Source organism: Carlito syrichta, unplaced genomic scaffold (genome assembly GCF_000164805.1).
Source record: "Carlito syrichta isolate Samal-C Ts95f unplaced genomic scaffold, Tarsius_syrichta-2.0.1 Scaffold82255, whole genome shotgun sequence".
NCBI lineage: Eukaryota > Metazoa > Chordata > Mammalia > Primates > Tarsiidae > Carlito > Carlito syrichta.
Genome location: NW_007026351.1, coordinates 102,939 through 116,661, shown reverse-complemented (window position 1 = coordinate 116,661; position 13,723 = coordinate 102,939). Strand labels below are relative to the sequence as shown.

The following is a 13,723-nucleotide window of genomic DNA, read 5'->3' as shown; positions in this document are numbered from 1 at the left end:
TACTTGGAAGGCTGAGGCAGAAGGATCACCGGATCCCAGCGGGTTGAGGCTGCGGTGGCCAGGAGCGGCCACTGCACTCCAGCCTGAGTGACAGAGTGAGACTCCAACTCAAAAAAATAAACCAAAAAAAAAAAACCAGAAATTAAAAACTGGGACCAAATCAAGCTACACTGAGCTACACTCATAACACTGTTTCATTCAGAGATCCAGATGGAACTCTCTGCAATAAAACTCACTCTATTGAGATGTTTTTTGCATGTTCACAGGAGATGAAAAAAAGCTCTCAGGGATTTTTAAGAGAGTTGAAAACAAACAGCATCTTCCAAAATATATAAAAAGGTGGTCATTGTCCTTTAACACTCCCTTGGCAAAATCATTATTTTTGAGTAATCTTTTTTTTCTTTTGAGTCAGAGTCTCACTCTGTCACCCAGGCTGGAGTGCAGTGGCACACTCATAGCCACTGCAGCCTTGACCTGCTGAGCTTAGGCGATCCTTCCGCCTCAGCCTTCCAAGTAGCTGGAACTACAGGCATGCGCCACCATGCCCTGCTAATTTTTTTTATTTATGGTAGAGATGAGATCTCACCAAGTTGCCCAGGCTGGTCTTGAACCCGTGAGCTCAGGTAATCCTCTCACCTCGGCCTCCTAAAGTGCTGGGATTATAGGCATGAGCCACCGTGACCAGCCTCCAGAGAAATCTTTTAACCTTTTACAGCATCCCTAACCTCTCATTTCTATGACTACTTCTGGGATCCTCAAGGCTCTCCTTCAGACGTTTTGGATTCACAAGATATCTTAAAAAAAAAAAAAAAAAGAAACCCAAAACACACACACTTTCCCAAGCTTTTAATAGCTGCTTTGTTAATATCTGTGTCTTTAAAAAGTGGCTCAGTAGGTGGAAAGGTATGCATTTTGGGTAATAAAACCCCACAGAAACACACAGTCCCTTCTAGAAAGAAAAGCTTGGTTTAAATGTCACATCTGGATAATATGCCCTGGGGACTCCTGGCTTTGACAAGTGCATCACCAGTCAAGTATGAAGTCAGCTACCATGCAGACATAAGGCTTTAAGGTCAAAATGGGCATAAAAGATAAAACTCTTTTCTTGTTCCATACTTAGATCCATTACTCCACACCTGTCCCAGTGTCCCCTTCACTATGAGTTGATCCTCCCCATCCTCTGTTCCAAAACATTTTTTTAAGATTAAATTTTGTTGATTACTGCACAAAAAATATTACTATTAAAAAAAAAAGAGAGTGATTAGGAATGGGGCTGGGTGTTTTTCACTTAGTCACGAGGGAGTGATGACGTTGAATGTTCTTTTTCTTAATATCACCCTCTATCTACCCTCCCTGTGGACTCTGATACACACAGAGGAACTAGAATATTCACCTGTCCTTCCTACATGTCAACATTTACATAGAAATCATGGCAGAACTTGATGCAAACACTATAATATTTACGATCTGTAGTCATTCATTTTTGCCTCTGATTGACTTATAAACTCAATTACAAAAGAATGGCATAGCCCAAACTCTAGTTACCAGTAAATCATTTCTGCCTCTCAACTCTCAGTTTAGAACCAGGCATTGTCTTGTTGGGGGAAGGAGGGTCTGGTTCCCACCAATTTCTTCACATATCAGATATTATGATTTTAGAATGTTTTTTTCCTACTATTTTTCTGTGCCATAGGATATGTTGCTAGAGCTTAGACAGGAGAAATCCCTTCCATGCCAGACACATGCAAACACTTCCAAGACTCTCATGGGTGTCAGAGAGGCTCAGATAGCTGAAGAGAATGAGAAACTTTGTATATGCTCCTGCATTACTACTGCAGTTTTTAGGAGATGCCTGGGGGGCCTTCCCAGAGGAGTGTGGAGCAGGGCCCAGGCATGGCCTTTGGGTCCTCTCCCTCCAGTGGGCTGCAGGGCTGAGCAGTGGGTAGAAGGCTGTCCTCCACTCCAGCTGGAGATCCCCCTCCCTAATGTGCAAACCTACAGAAGACTGGCCTCTGAGAGTTTAAAGGAGTCCAAATGCCAACTGAACAATTTCAAAAGCAAGCAAATTAATTTTTACACAACGCCAAATAAATTACATTTGTAACTACAAATGAAGAAAGGGTTGCACTTTTTTTTGTGTGTGTGAGGCACACAAAAAAGCCTTGCCTTTTGGCGATGATCTCTTCTAAACACAACCCCGTTAAACAAAAACAAACACCTCTCAAAACTCTAATGCTAAAGAAACTGAATTCTCTTTTGGAGTAAGTGTGATGCATTATGTTGTGTTTTTCTCTCCTCCCTTTCACCATCTTCCTCTTCATTTAAAGGAAGAGGCCAGGCCAAGTGCAGTGGCTCACGCCTGTTAATCCCAGCACTTTGGGATGCCAAGGTGAGAGGACTGTCTGAGCCCACTGGACCTCGTTTCTACAATAAATGAAAAATTAGCCAGGCCTGGTGATGTACACCTGTAGTTGCAGCTACTTGGAAGGCTGAGGCAGAAGGATCGCCTGAGCCCAGCAAGTTGAGGCTGCAGTGGCTGAGAGCGTGCACTCCAGCCTGGGTGACAGAGTGAGACTCTGGCTCAAAAATAAATAAACAAATAAGGCCACAAATAACAAATTAAAGACAAGAAAACAAAGGAAAGGACAGGAAGCATTAATTTTTGTTAAAAAAAAAAGTCAATAGTCAAAAGAAGAATCTATATTTTCAAATTCTAAAGAAAAAATTGTTCTTTAAAATAAAGTTTCTGATAGGGTTCGGTGGCTAAGTCTGCAATCCCAGCACTTTGGGAGGCTGAGACAAGTGGACTTCCTGAGCCTGTGGGTTCAAGACGAGCCTAGGCAACTTGGCGAGACCCTGTCTCTACAATAAATAAAAAATTAGCCAGGTATGATAGCACGCACCTATAGTTCCGGCTACTTGGAAGGCTGATGTGGAAGGATTGCCTGAGCCCAGCAGGTTGACACTGGGGTGGCTGTGAGCGTGCCACTGCACTCCAGCCTGGGTGATGGAGTGAGAATCCAACTCAAAAATAAATAAAGTTTCCAAATACTACTGGAACCTGAACAAAAAAAATAATGAGGGTTTTAGACAGGGCAGCTACAAATGCAAAACACCTTCAGAACACTCACTCCAGCCCCGCCATTCCTACCTGCCAGTGTTCCCATAATACAACAGGAAGGAGGGGACCACCTCCATAGCTCCCACAGAATATCAAACTCAAACTCTGAAAAATGCTCTCTCTATTCACCTTCAGATGAAAGAATGATGCCAACTACAACTTGAAAAACCAGCCCTGCAATTGCTCTCTATACGAGCGTATTTTATAATATAACCAGTTTCTTTTTTGCCCTTTACAGGGTGTAATAATAATAAAACTAGTGCCTATAATAATACAATAAACATGCAAACAGCTGGAGAATTAGAACATTACCATAACTGTTGTATTCATCTGTTCTTTTCAAAATCATGTGTTCTTTTAAGTAAAGGTATTTCTAGATGCAGGCATGGGTTGGAGTTAAATAATGTGCAACTGGCAATGTCAGTCACACTTCTTTTCACGGATGACTATAATCTCAAAGGTGAATGAGAAGATGACACCTTTTCTTTAAAGTTGAAAATATACTCACAGGTTCCTTTTCTTTTTAACAAATAGACTTTACTTTCTAGAGCAGTTTTAGACCCACAGCAGTGTTAAGTGGAGGGACAGAAATTTCCCACATACCACCCCACATACACATGTACAGCACAGCTGGGGAAAGAGTCTCTGAGCTTGAAGATCTCTCAATAGAAACCTCCATAACTGAGAGCAAAATTGAAACAGTGTAAAGAGACTGGAAGAATTCCAGAACAGAATATCCAAGAACTGAGACAGCCTCAAAAGGTGTAACACACACATAATGGTACCAGAATGAAAAGAGAGAAAAGAAGCAATACTTGAAACAATAATCACTGAGAATTTTCCCCAAATTTATGTCAGACACTAAACTACAGATCCAGGGAACTTCAAAACACCAAGCAGGATAAATGTCAGAAAAACGATGCCTAGGCATATCATTTGCAAACTATAGAAAATCAAAAATAAAGAAAAAGCCTGGAAGAAGCCAGAGGAAAAAGCTGACAACCATAAGAATTACATATGACTCCTCAGAACCCTTGCAAGCAAGAAGAGAGTGGAGTGAAATACTAAAAGTCTGGAGGGGGGAAAAAAAACCCACCAATGTAGATTCTGTATCCTGTGAAATTATTCCTCAAAAGTGAAGGAGAAATAAAGACTTTCTGAGACAAACAAAAATTGAGGGAATGTGTTGTCAGTAGACTTACTTTGCAAGAAATGTTAAAAGTTCTTTAGAGAGAAGGAAAATGATGCAGATCAGAAACTCAGATTCACGTAAAGAAGAGAATTAGAGAAGGAAGAAGTGAAGTAAAAATAAAAACTTTCTTTTTATATAAATGCTGGCCGCAAGTACAGAGAGGAATGTGGCTGCCAGTACACAGGTGCACAGCCATTCCTGTAAGAAATAGGTACTCTGAAATTCCCTGGGAGATGGGGAAGCAAAACCATGAAGTACACAGCAAAAAGCACTTGCTAATTGCAATGGGGTAAAAAGCCACTCTAGACACACACATTTAAGAAACAGCGATTGTATTAATATATAGGAAACAAAGTGATTGAAAATTCCCAGACAAATATTAATAGTACACCAAATCAAATCATGGGAAATGCTTAAATAATGAGAGTTTTCATGACAATTTAGAGAAACAGCCTTAAGCTTAACAAATAGTTGGTTATTTTTCTTTATAAATTGATATATCATGACATTAAAAGATACCTATTAAAGATGTGTCAGTTGAGAATCCTGCAAGGAAAGATTCTTGGTCTCATTCTAACATATTACTGGACTTACCTAGCAGCAAACAGAAACATCCTAGACAGCAACCCTCTGGCCAATCGGATGTCATGTTCTGGAATGGGATAGAAAGCTATTTGGCCTGCTACTGCTCTTTCTGCTCCTCCCGGGTGGTAAATGCTTCCCACTAATTCCACATGCCTCCAGAGAGACAGCATGGCCCCCCCTAGATTTGCCCAGCTCCATACAGGTGGGAAGGACTCTCATGCCAGTCACCTCTGTAAACTGGCCAATTAAAACTCAATTCCTGCTCTGTAAGAGGGAAGAAGCGGAGGTGACCCTTAGTGACATTTCCTGAAAAGAACCAGCATTTTGGACAGAAGCAAGCACCTTGGCGATGCCCACTCTATTTAGTGGGCAAGAGGAGGAGGGTTGCAAGAAAAATCATTTGACAGGAAAATGCATCACACTGAAATCATGATGTCTCTTTGAAGGATCTTCTCTGCTAAATACATACCCTCCTCCGTGTACAAAAATGCCACCATCTGCAAAAATGTGTGCTAAGTGACTTTTGGTTTCCCACAGTTGGGGAAGCTGAAGCTGTGGTTCTAGAATATCTCACCATGGCTGTGAAGGTACACTCGTCAGCAGCATGGGCAGACTCACTGCCCAGGGAAGGTGTGCAATCCAATAGAGAAGGAGTTAGATGAATCCCATCCTGAGTTGTGATTACCCATCATCTCCATTTACTTTACAGCACCGAACACAGTACTATGGATGGGTAAATGCTTAATACCAAGATCAGACGGCTTTTACAGTGATAGTGGTGACCAGCAGGAGAAGGAGAGGGTGGACCAAATTTATAGAGGAAAGCATTAGCTTGGAAAATCTTTAGTTTTAAGCTAGAACATTCTGTCTTCTTCACCAACTCATTGAGCTACTATAGCCCGAAGCTTGACAGATTTGAGGGGGAAGTTCCTGCCAAGAAAGTTCAATCATCAGGAGTCCTATCGACAGATAAAGGAGAATTTGGGGATCTAAGCAGGAATGTAAGTGTGGGACAGACTACTCACGTGACTGTGGTGACACTACAGCGTTGCCAGTTGCATAAAAGCATGGCATATATGGCTATGTGCTTACATAATATTTTATAATAAAGAACTCTGGCTGGGTGCGGTGGCTTAAGCCTGTAATCCCAGCACTTTGGAAGGTTGAGGCGAGACGAGGATTGCCTGAGCCCAGGGGTTCGAGACCAATCTGGGCAACGTGGTGAGACCTCGTCTCTACAATAAATAAAAAAATTAGCGGGGCGTCGTGGCTCATGCCTATAGTTCCAGCTACTTGGAAGGCTAAGGTGGAAGGATCACCTGAGCCCTGCAGGTAAAGGTTGTGGTGACCATGAGGGTGCCACTGCACTCCAGCCTGGGTGACAGAGTGAGACACCAACTCAAAAAAAAAAAGAACTGTGTTATTCATTTATGTATTTACTGTACTATACTATTTATCATTATTTTAGAGTGTACTCATAATTATTTTTTTTTTAAGTATAATTTACAGTGAGAACAGTAAGCCCTGGGCCACTAAATGCTTCTCTCTGTTTAACTTACCTGTTGGGCTGGCTCTTGTAGGCACCTTGGGAAAGGGAGCTCTTCCCTCTTGCTCATTCTCTTTTCTTATAGAGAAGTAAGAAAATCCTTTCTGGCTGTTTCTCCATAAGGACAGAGCTATTTATACCTGTGACCCACTGGACTTGGAATTGGTTCATGAGGTGACCCCAGCACTTTCCAACTCTAAAAGCAAGAAGACAGGCCTTAGTGACATGTCACAGATGAGACTTGCTCACTGCCCATGACTAACCTTCCACCTCAACACCTCTAAGACTCTTAAGATGATAAGTACATCATGGTCTGCTTTCTCCACGTGTAAGAGGAATATCTGGAAAGATATCTGGAAAATTTTCCACCACCTCACTCCTGTCCACATTTCCAAATAGGATTTAGCCACAGTCAGCCTGAAAACGCTCCCAAAGGTCAAAACAAGAACAATTTGAGCAACAAAATAAATAATAGTAGTAGTGAATTATAACCCACAGAATAAAATAAATATGAAATAGTCCTTAATGATATAAACCAATAATTGAATAAACACATAAATGGAGAAGAGACTGTTCTCCCTTACAGAAGAATTCTAATTAATAAGTGTAGAAGAAATGAAGGAAATACAGATTCAAATTTAGAATATTACAGTAATAGTTGTCAAGGCAGTATTGACAAATAGATGAAATCAGTAGAGACGTTTGAGAAGAAACAGGATATTTGTGTAGCCTCAAAGTTATCTCTCTAAAAGTTATTTATTAATTACAAAGGAACAAACAGTAACTTTAAGTGAAGAAACCTGGCAGACTTCACCAGGTTACCAAGTACTCAAGATTAACACCATCAATCATGAAACATAATTGACATCATGTAACCCCTGATATGATACCTAAGGACACAACATCACTTCTGTGGTTTTCTTGCCAAAAAAGCATAACCTCAATCGAACCAGGAGAAAACATCAGACACACCCAAATAGAAGGCATTCTACAAGATAACTGGCTAGTACTCTTCCAAAGTGTCAAGCTCTTAAAAGCCAAGGAAAGACTGAGGGAATGTCACAGATTAGAGGAAACTAAAGAAACATGACAGTTAACACAATGTGGGATCCCAGAACAGCAAAAGGACATTAGTGGGGAAAAAATGGTGAAATCTGAATAAAGTCTATAGTTTATAAAGTTTTAAAGTCTGTAGTTGGTAGTATTATACCAATGTTGATTTCTTAGTTTTGATATTTATGCAATTGTTATAAAAGATGTTAACATTAGAGAAAGCTGGGTGACAGGTGTACAAGAAAACTGTACTGTATTTACAACTTTTCTATGAATCTAAAGTGATTTCAAAACAAAAAAAAAGTTTGGGCTTAGGATCTGAATGTAATTAGATGAGAACAACTCCAATTTCCTAGTTTAGTCCCATATCAGTAACACGGGTTGCAGAGAGACCTTTGGGGGGAAGAGTCTGAAGGTAGACTAACAGAGGGGCTGATTACAGTACACAGTCATGCACCGCATAATGATGTCTTGGTCTATGATAGACCACATACATGATGGTGGCCCCACAGGGATTACAATGGGGCTGAAATTCCCAAAACCTACTGCTGTAGTGGTCACACAAGTGTTTTTTGATGACGTTAGCATAAACAAACTCACTGTACTGCCATAAGTATATAAGTATATAAGTATACTTATATAAGTATATACGCATATAAGTATAGTGCATACAGTCACACTCAGTTCATAATACTTGATAAATTTATGTTTTTAGTTTGTGTATTTACTATACTATATTTTAATTGTTATTTTAGAGTGTACTCCTTCTACTTATTTAAAAAAGTGATTTGTAAAACTGCCTGAGGCAAGGCCTTCTGAAAGTATTCTAGAAGAAGGATTGTCGGCACAGGAGATGCCAGCTCCATGCGGGCTATTGCCACTGAAGACCTTCCAGTGGGCCAAGACAGGGAGGTAGAAGATGGCGACATGGATGATCCAGACCCTATGCTGATCTAGGTTAATGTGTATGTGTGTGTGTGTCTTACTTTTTAGCAAAAAAAGTTTTAAAAGTTAAAACAAAATTTGAATAGAAAAAAGCTTACAGAACAAGGATATAAAGAAAACATATTTGTACAGCTGTACAATGTGTTTGTGTTTTAAGCTAAGTGTTATTACAATCGAGTGCAAAGTTTTTAAAAAATGAAAAAGTTTATAAAGTAAAAAATGTCCAATAAGCTATGGTTAATGTATAAAAGAAAGAAAAAAACTGTAAATAAATGTAGTTTGCCTGAGAGTACAGAGTTTCTAAAGTCTACAGGAGTGTGCAGTCATGTTGTGGGCCTTCACATTCACTCACCACCCACTCAATGACTCACCCAGAGAAGCTTCCAGTCCTGCAAGCTCCATTCATGATGAGTGTCCTGTGCAGGTGGGCCATTTCTTACCTTTTAGATGGTATTTTAATTATGCCTTTGCTGTGTTTAGATACACAGATATTTACCATGGTGTTCCAATTGCCTGCCATATTCAGTATAGTGATGTGCTGCACAGGTCTGTAGCCTAGGAGCAATAGGCTGCACCACACAGCCTAAGTGTACAGTAGGTTCCGTCATCTAGGTATGCAAGCACTCAGGGACGTTCACACAACAACAAATCCCCAAACGACACATTTCTTAGAATGTATCCCTGCCATTAAGCAACACATGATTGTAGTTATGGACACATGACACACACACAATTCTTAGTGTTTAGAATGAAAATTCCAGCAGGAGCAACGGACGTGCCATCCGGCTCATGGCTTTTTAAAAAGGAAATGCCTTGCCCACCTGCTCCCTTCTATTCTCCTTCACGCAGGCTGGCTCTGACTACACTTATGAGGACAGCCCCGCAACCTCTTTGTGGTTAGGGTACCAAGTAGACATGCATTTAGGCCACTCTTCATTCAACTTTTAGGGACTGCTTTAAAATATATCTTAATTGTTTCAAGCTCCAACCCAGGTCTGGTGACTCGAGTGCTGATGCTTGTACCCCCCCCCATCAGCCTCTGCTCCTCCTGCCCACCCATCCTGGCTAATAGCCCCACAGATAACCCACAGCAGAAACGTAGCAGTTACGCCAACTTTTCTTCTCCCTTCGCCTACCCTCTGCCATTGATTCTGCCTCTCTAAATTCATGTCAAATCTGTCTCATCTCTTGCCCTGTCACCATGATTCAGTTCCGGTCTCAATCATGTCCCTGCCAGGCTAGAGCAGTAGCTTCCTAGTGCTACTTTCTGACCCTGAGCACTCTGGCACCAACACGAGATTAATCTGTGTAGCCCAACAGACTCTCGTTAGAGAGAAGGCTTTGATTCTCTATGTTTTAAAGACCCTTGTAGGCTAAAGAGAGCAGTGGTAACCTAGGAGCCTCTGCTTCTCCAGGGTGTCTTTAGGGCAACCTTGCCAGAAGATCTCGAGTCAGAGATCTCTGCAAATCTTACCCTATACCTGGCCTGACCCTTGGACGCCAGACAGTTGGCTTCTCTAGACCTTGGTGTGTTCAAACTTCTTTTAAATCTTTTTTTTAGTTTGTATGATTTAATAAACTCCTCTAATACTGTTATTTGCGGATAGTCACTGGAGCTTTTTAAAAATTCCTTTACAACATTTTAAGTACATGAAAAACAGAATTGCTCAAAATTTATATTCCTTGAGATGCCTTCATTTTTCAGCCAGTACCTAAATTTTTTTCAGGTGATAGCTATCAATCTTAATGTAAACATCAAATACAAGTACTGTTTTACTACATGAAATATAACCAATTCTTTCATGTATATTTGCATATCTATGAACATGGATAATCCAAATACGCAAATTTTCATTGCATAAATCCAAATGTATGTTCACTTATTTAGAATGCAAATCAACATGTCTAGATGAAAAAGCTCCCCAAAATGAAACCAGGATAATTAGTCACAATGATGACCAACACTGACTGTACTCATGACATGCCAGACACAGCTCTAAGAGTTTGACATGTATTAGCTCTTTCAGTCTTTTTAGCAGTCCTAGGTGTTAGAACAATTATTAAACTCATTTTACAGATAGGAACCAAAAAAAAAAAAAGAATTATTTTTTGGACAGGTCCCTTGTAGTGCAGGCTTTCCCCACTAGGTGAGTGTTCTAGAAATCCGGCACCATTGTGCCTGCTAGCATTTTTGGGAGAGGCTGTGTTGAGCTTCAGTGCATTTTTTGGAGATCCTTTCAATGTGCTTACCCATTACTCTCCGTCTGATGCAATACACCTATTGAGACACTTTTTCCACCACTCAAAACAGTGTTTGAACTTGTCAATTTTGATGCCTTTTAGTGCTTCTGCTGTTTTTTTGTTTCACCTCTTTCATATCAGCAAAACTTTTCCCTCTGAGGACTTTTTCCATCAGGGAAACAGTCACTTGGGGCAAGATCAGATGAATAGAGAGGGTGGGGCATGGGGGTTACGCTGTTTTTGCTCAAAAACTGCTGAACACTTAGCACAATGTTCAGTGAGTGAGAATTTAAGGAGACACACCACTGCACAGGGAGCACCCTCCGAATCTACCACACACGAGTAGGCAGCCACAATCTTGGTCAGGCAGGCATCAAATTCTCAGGACACTCCTCAGTTAGAGAAGTTTAAATGGAGATCGTTCAAAGATGAATTAATCTTGCTGTACCATTTAACACCAACTGCTTCCAAAGTGCTAACCCTTGGTATATCACTTTGAATGTTTTAAATTGTAGTTTTAAAAACTACTATAAATACATTTTGCAAACATCTGAATCAAATTGTTCGTGGGGTCCCAGAAGCTTTAGAGTTCTTCAAAACTAGTGTGAAAACTGCCATGAGAATCGTCACTTTCTGAACTCTGAGTTTCTCTTCTACCTCCTTGTTCTGACCTTTCCTCTCTCTGGCCAGCCTTTTGCAGTCCTTGTCCCAGTTCCCTCTTGCAGTAGCTGCCTCACTCTTAGGAGCAAATTCTTCTGAACTGCTCAGCACTGACCTCTATGCCTCTTACCTGTGCTTCAGCCGAAGTTTAACCCCTCCTGACCATGCTGTTTTCCTGTGCTGGGGGCCAGACGTGAGGTGCTCTGGGATGACGGAGTTAGAGGTACCAGCATCTGCGTGGCTTGGGTCCGCACACACATCTCTGTCAAAATAGGAAAGTCAGAAACTGAGCACGATGGTGTTCAGGCAGGAACACAAACAAACCTAACAAGAAAAATGCATGAGACTGAACCCTGGAGTACAAGCAAAGTTCAGCAAAGGGTTCTCCGCCCTACAAAGGTGAATCCACTAGGGAGGACCACCTTCCTTGCCCATCTACATTTCTGTGAAGCAATAAAGTCCCTTTCCCAATCTCAGAAAAAAACCCAGATTTTCTAAGTGAGGGGGAAGAAAGACACATGAACTATCATGACGATAAACGGTCCTCTAATTCAACCTTCATTGCTAAGGGAAAACGTCAAACAAGGTAGTTCCCTGAAACTAAGTCACAGCTCCTTGGATTCTCAGTTTCACTCCAAGGGGAGAGGTCTCCGAGTGGAACAGCCCTTGCTCTGTTCAGTGGGTGGCAGTTCGGAAGCACATGCCAGCTCGAGCCTGAACTACTTCAGATTGTTTAGATTCCACTGTACTGGGAGGCAAGCCTTTTGTGCGCCCATTTAAATCCACCCTCCCACCACCAGTCCCTAACACCATTCCCATAACTCTTTTCCTCCATACTCCCAGGGAGTCAGAAAAAAATTTTAAGCCCCACATCGCCAATGTGTTCCACCCTGGGAACGGGTGTGTTTCTTCTCCTCAGGGAAGTCTCAGGACCTGAATTTCTAAACACCCTGCCTGTATTCTTGATGCTTCCTCTGTATCAGACTGTCTCCTGAGTCAGGCTTTCAATTCTGTTGTCATCCCAATTTGCTGAGCACCAGTGGTGTGTTTTCAATTTCTGTCTCTGAAGATTTTTCTAAGCCCGAGATCCGACTGGTGGCCCTATAAACAGAATCCTGGAGAAGACCCACATGGGGCCATTCCTCGTGCCCACAGGCCCTGGCTGAGAGGGGTGGATTACTGAACAGCTGTTAAGAATAAGCCCCGTCCATCTGGCCTTCTATTTCCTGGAACACAGAACGGAAGTGAAAAGCTTTCTTTCTTAAGTCCTAAGGTAAATAAAAGGATTTCTTTCTATTCTAGGGCATGGGGAGACAGCCAGGAGGCCACCAGGGAGCTTCCACTTCGAAGTTAAAGACTTTACCTTTACTCTAGTTCCAGCTAAGTACCACCACTTCCGTCTGTACAGCACTTTTCTCACCAAATGAAGGATTATTGGCTTTGGATATACTCAATACAATTCTAGGCCTGAAGTCTGAAGACCAGGTTGAGGCTGTGTCACTTATGAACTGAATGACACTGGGCAGGTAAACTCTAAGCCTCAGGATCCCTACCTAGCGTAAAGTAAGAACAAGAGAGGCACGCACTTTGTGGCCCTGTGGCCTCTCCCCCCCGCCCCCACTGTATCTACCTGTGTGCTGAACTGTACTGTCTCCAGAATGCACACTTTCTACACTCCCACTCAGAGAGACAGTCTGCAATGTGCTTTGCTCTCATCAGGGAATGGCGCCCCATGGGTGCCCCAGTGGTCCCACATGCCTCGGGCAGATTATTCCAAGTCTTTCTTACAAAAACTGCTTTCTCATGTGTCGAGAGTTGGCCCCGTGCCCTCTCTACCAAGAAGAATGAATGCATGTTTTTAGTTCCATTTTCCAGATGGTCGACGTGAGACACAGAGAAGTTGTGCATCTTTGTTCAAGCCACACACAGAATCCAACTCACATGGAACTGACGACCACTCGCTCTTCCTTTCAGTTCAGCAGTTTCAAGTGTTTCAATTTATGCCACAAATTCTGCAGGCCTTAGAATGACCAACACATTTGGTGGAGAAAGATGACGGTGGGCCCATTAATAAAAATACTACCAAATGAGCTTGCTTTCATTTAAAAGATATTCAAAGGTACAGAGTTTCGCTTAAAAACACCCATACATGGTAGAAGCCTTGGAATCAACCAAATAGCTTCAAGTAGAAACATCGGGACACACTACACAGCAACCCGCAGATCCCCAATGGCCCATCCTCCCTGGTCATCACACTCCTCCAGGATTCAGTGTGGACACTGCTACCTCTAGGGCGCCTTCCCTACTGTGGAAGATGGGGGGTTGACCCTCTCTGTGCCAGCAGTGTGGCACACTGGCTGTAGACGTACAAATCCACGTG

General features: G+C 41.9%; 1 protein-coding gene across 1 annotated transcript in view; it reads right to left on the bottom strand.

Moving 5' to 3' along the window:
- Nucleotides 1-11,600, bottom strand: part of SHROOM3 (shroom family member 3) — a 69,246-nt gene extending 57,646 nt beyond the window's left edge. The window contains exon 1 of the mRNA XM_008055648.2: nucleotides 11,474-11,600. The gene's annotated coding sequence lies outside the window, so the exon portion shown is untranslated. The remainder of the gene's footprint in view (nucleotides 1-11,473) is intronic.
- Between the last annotated feature and the right edge of the window lie 2,123 nt (nucleotides 11,601-13,723).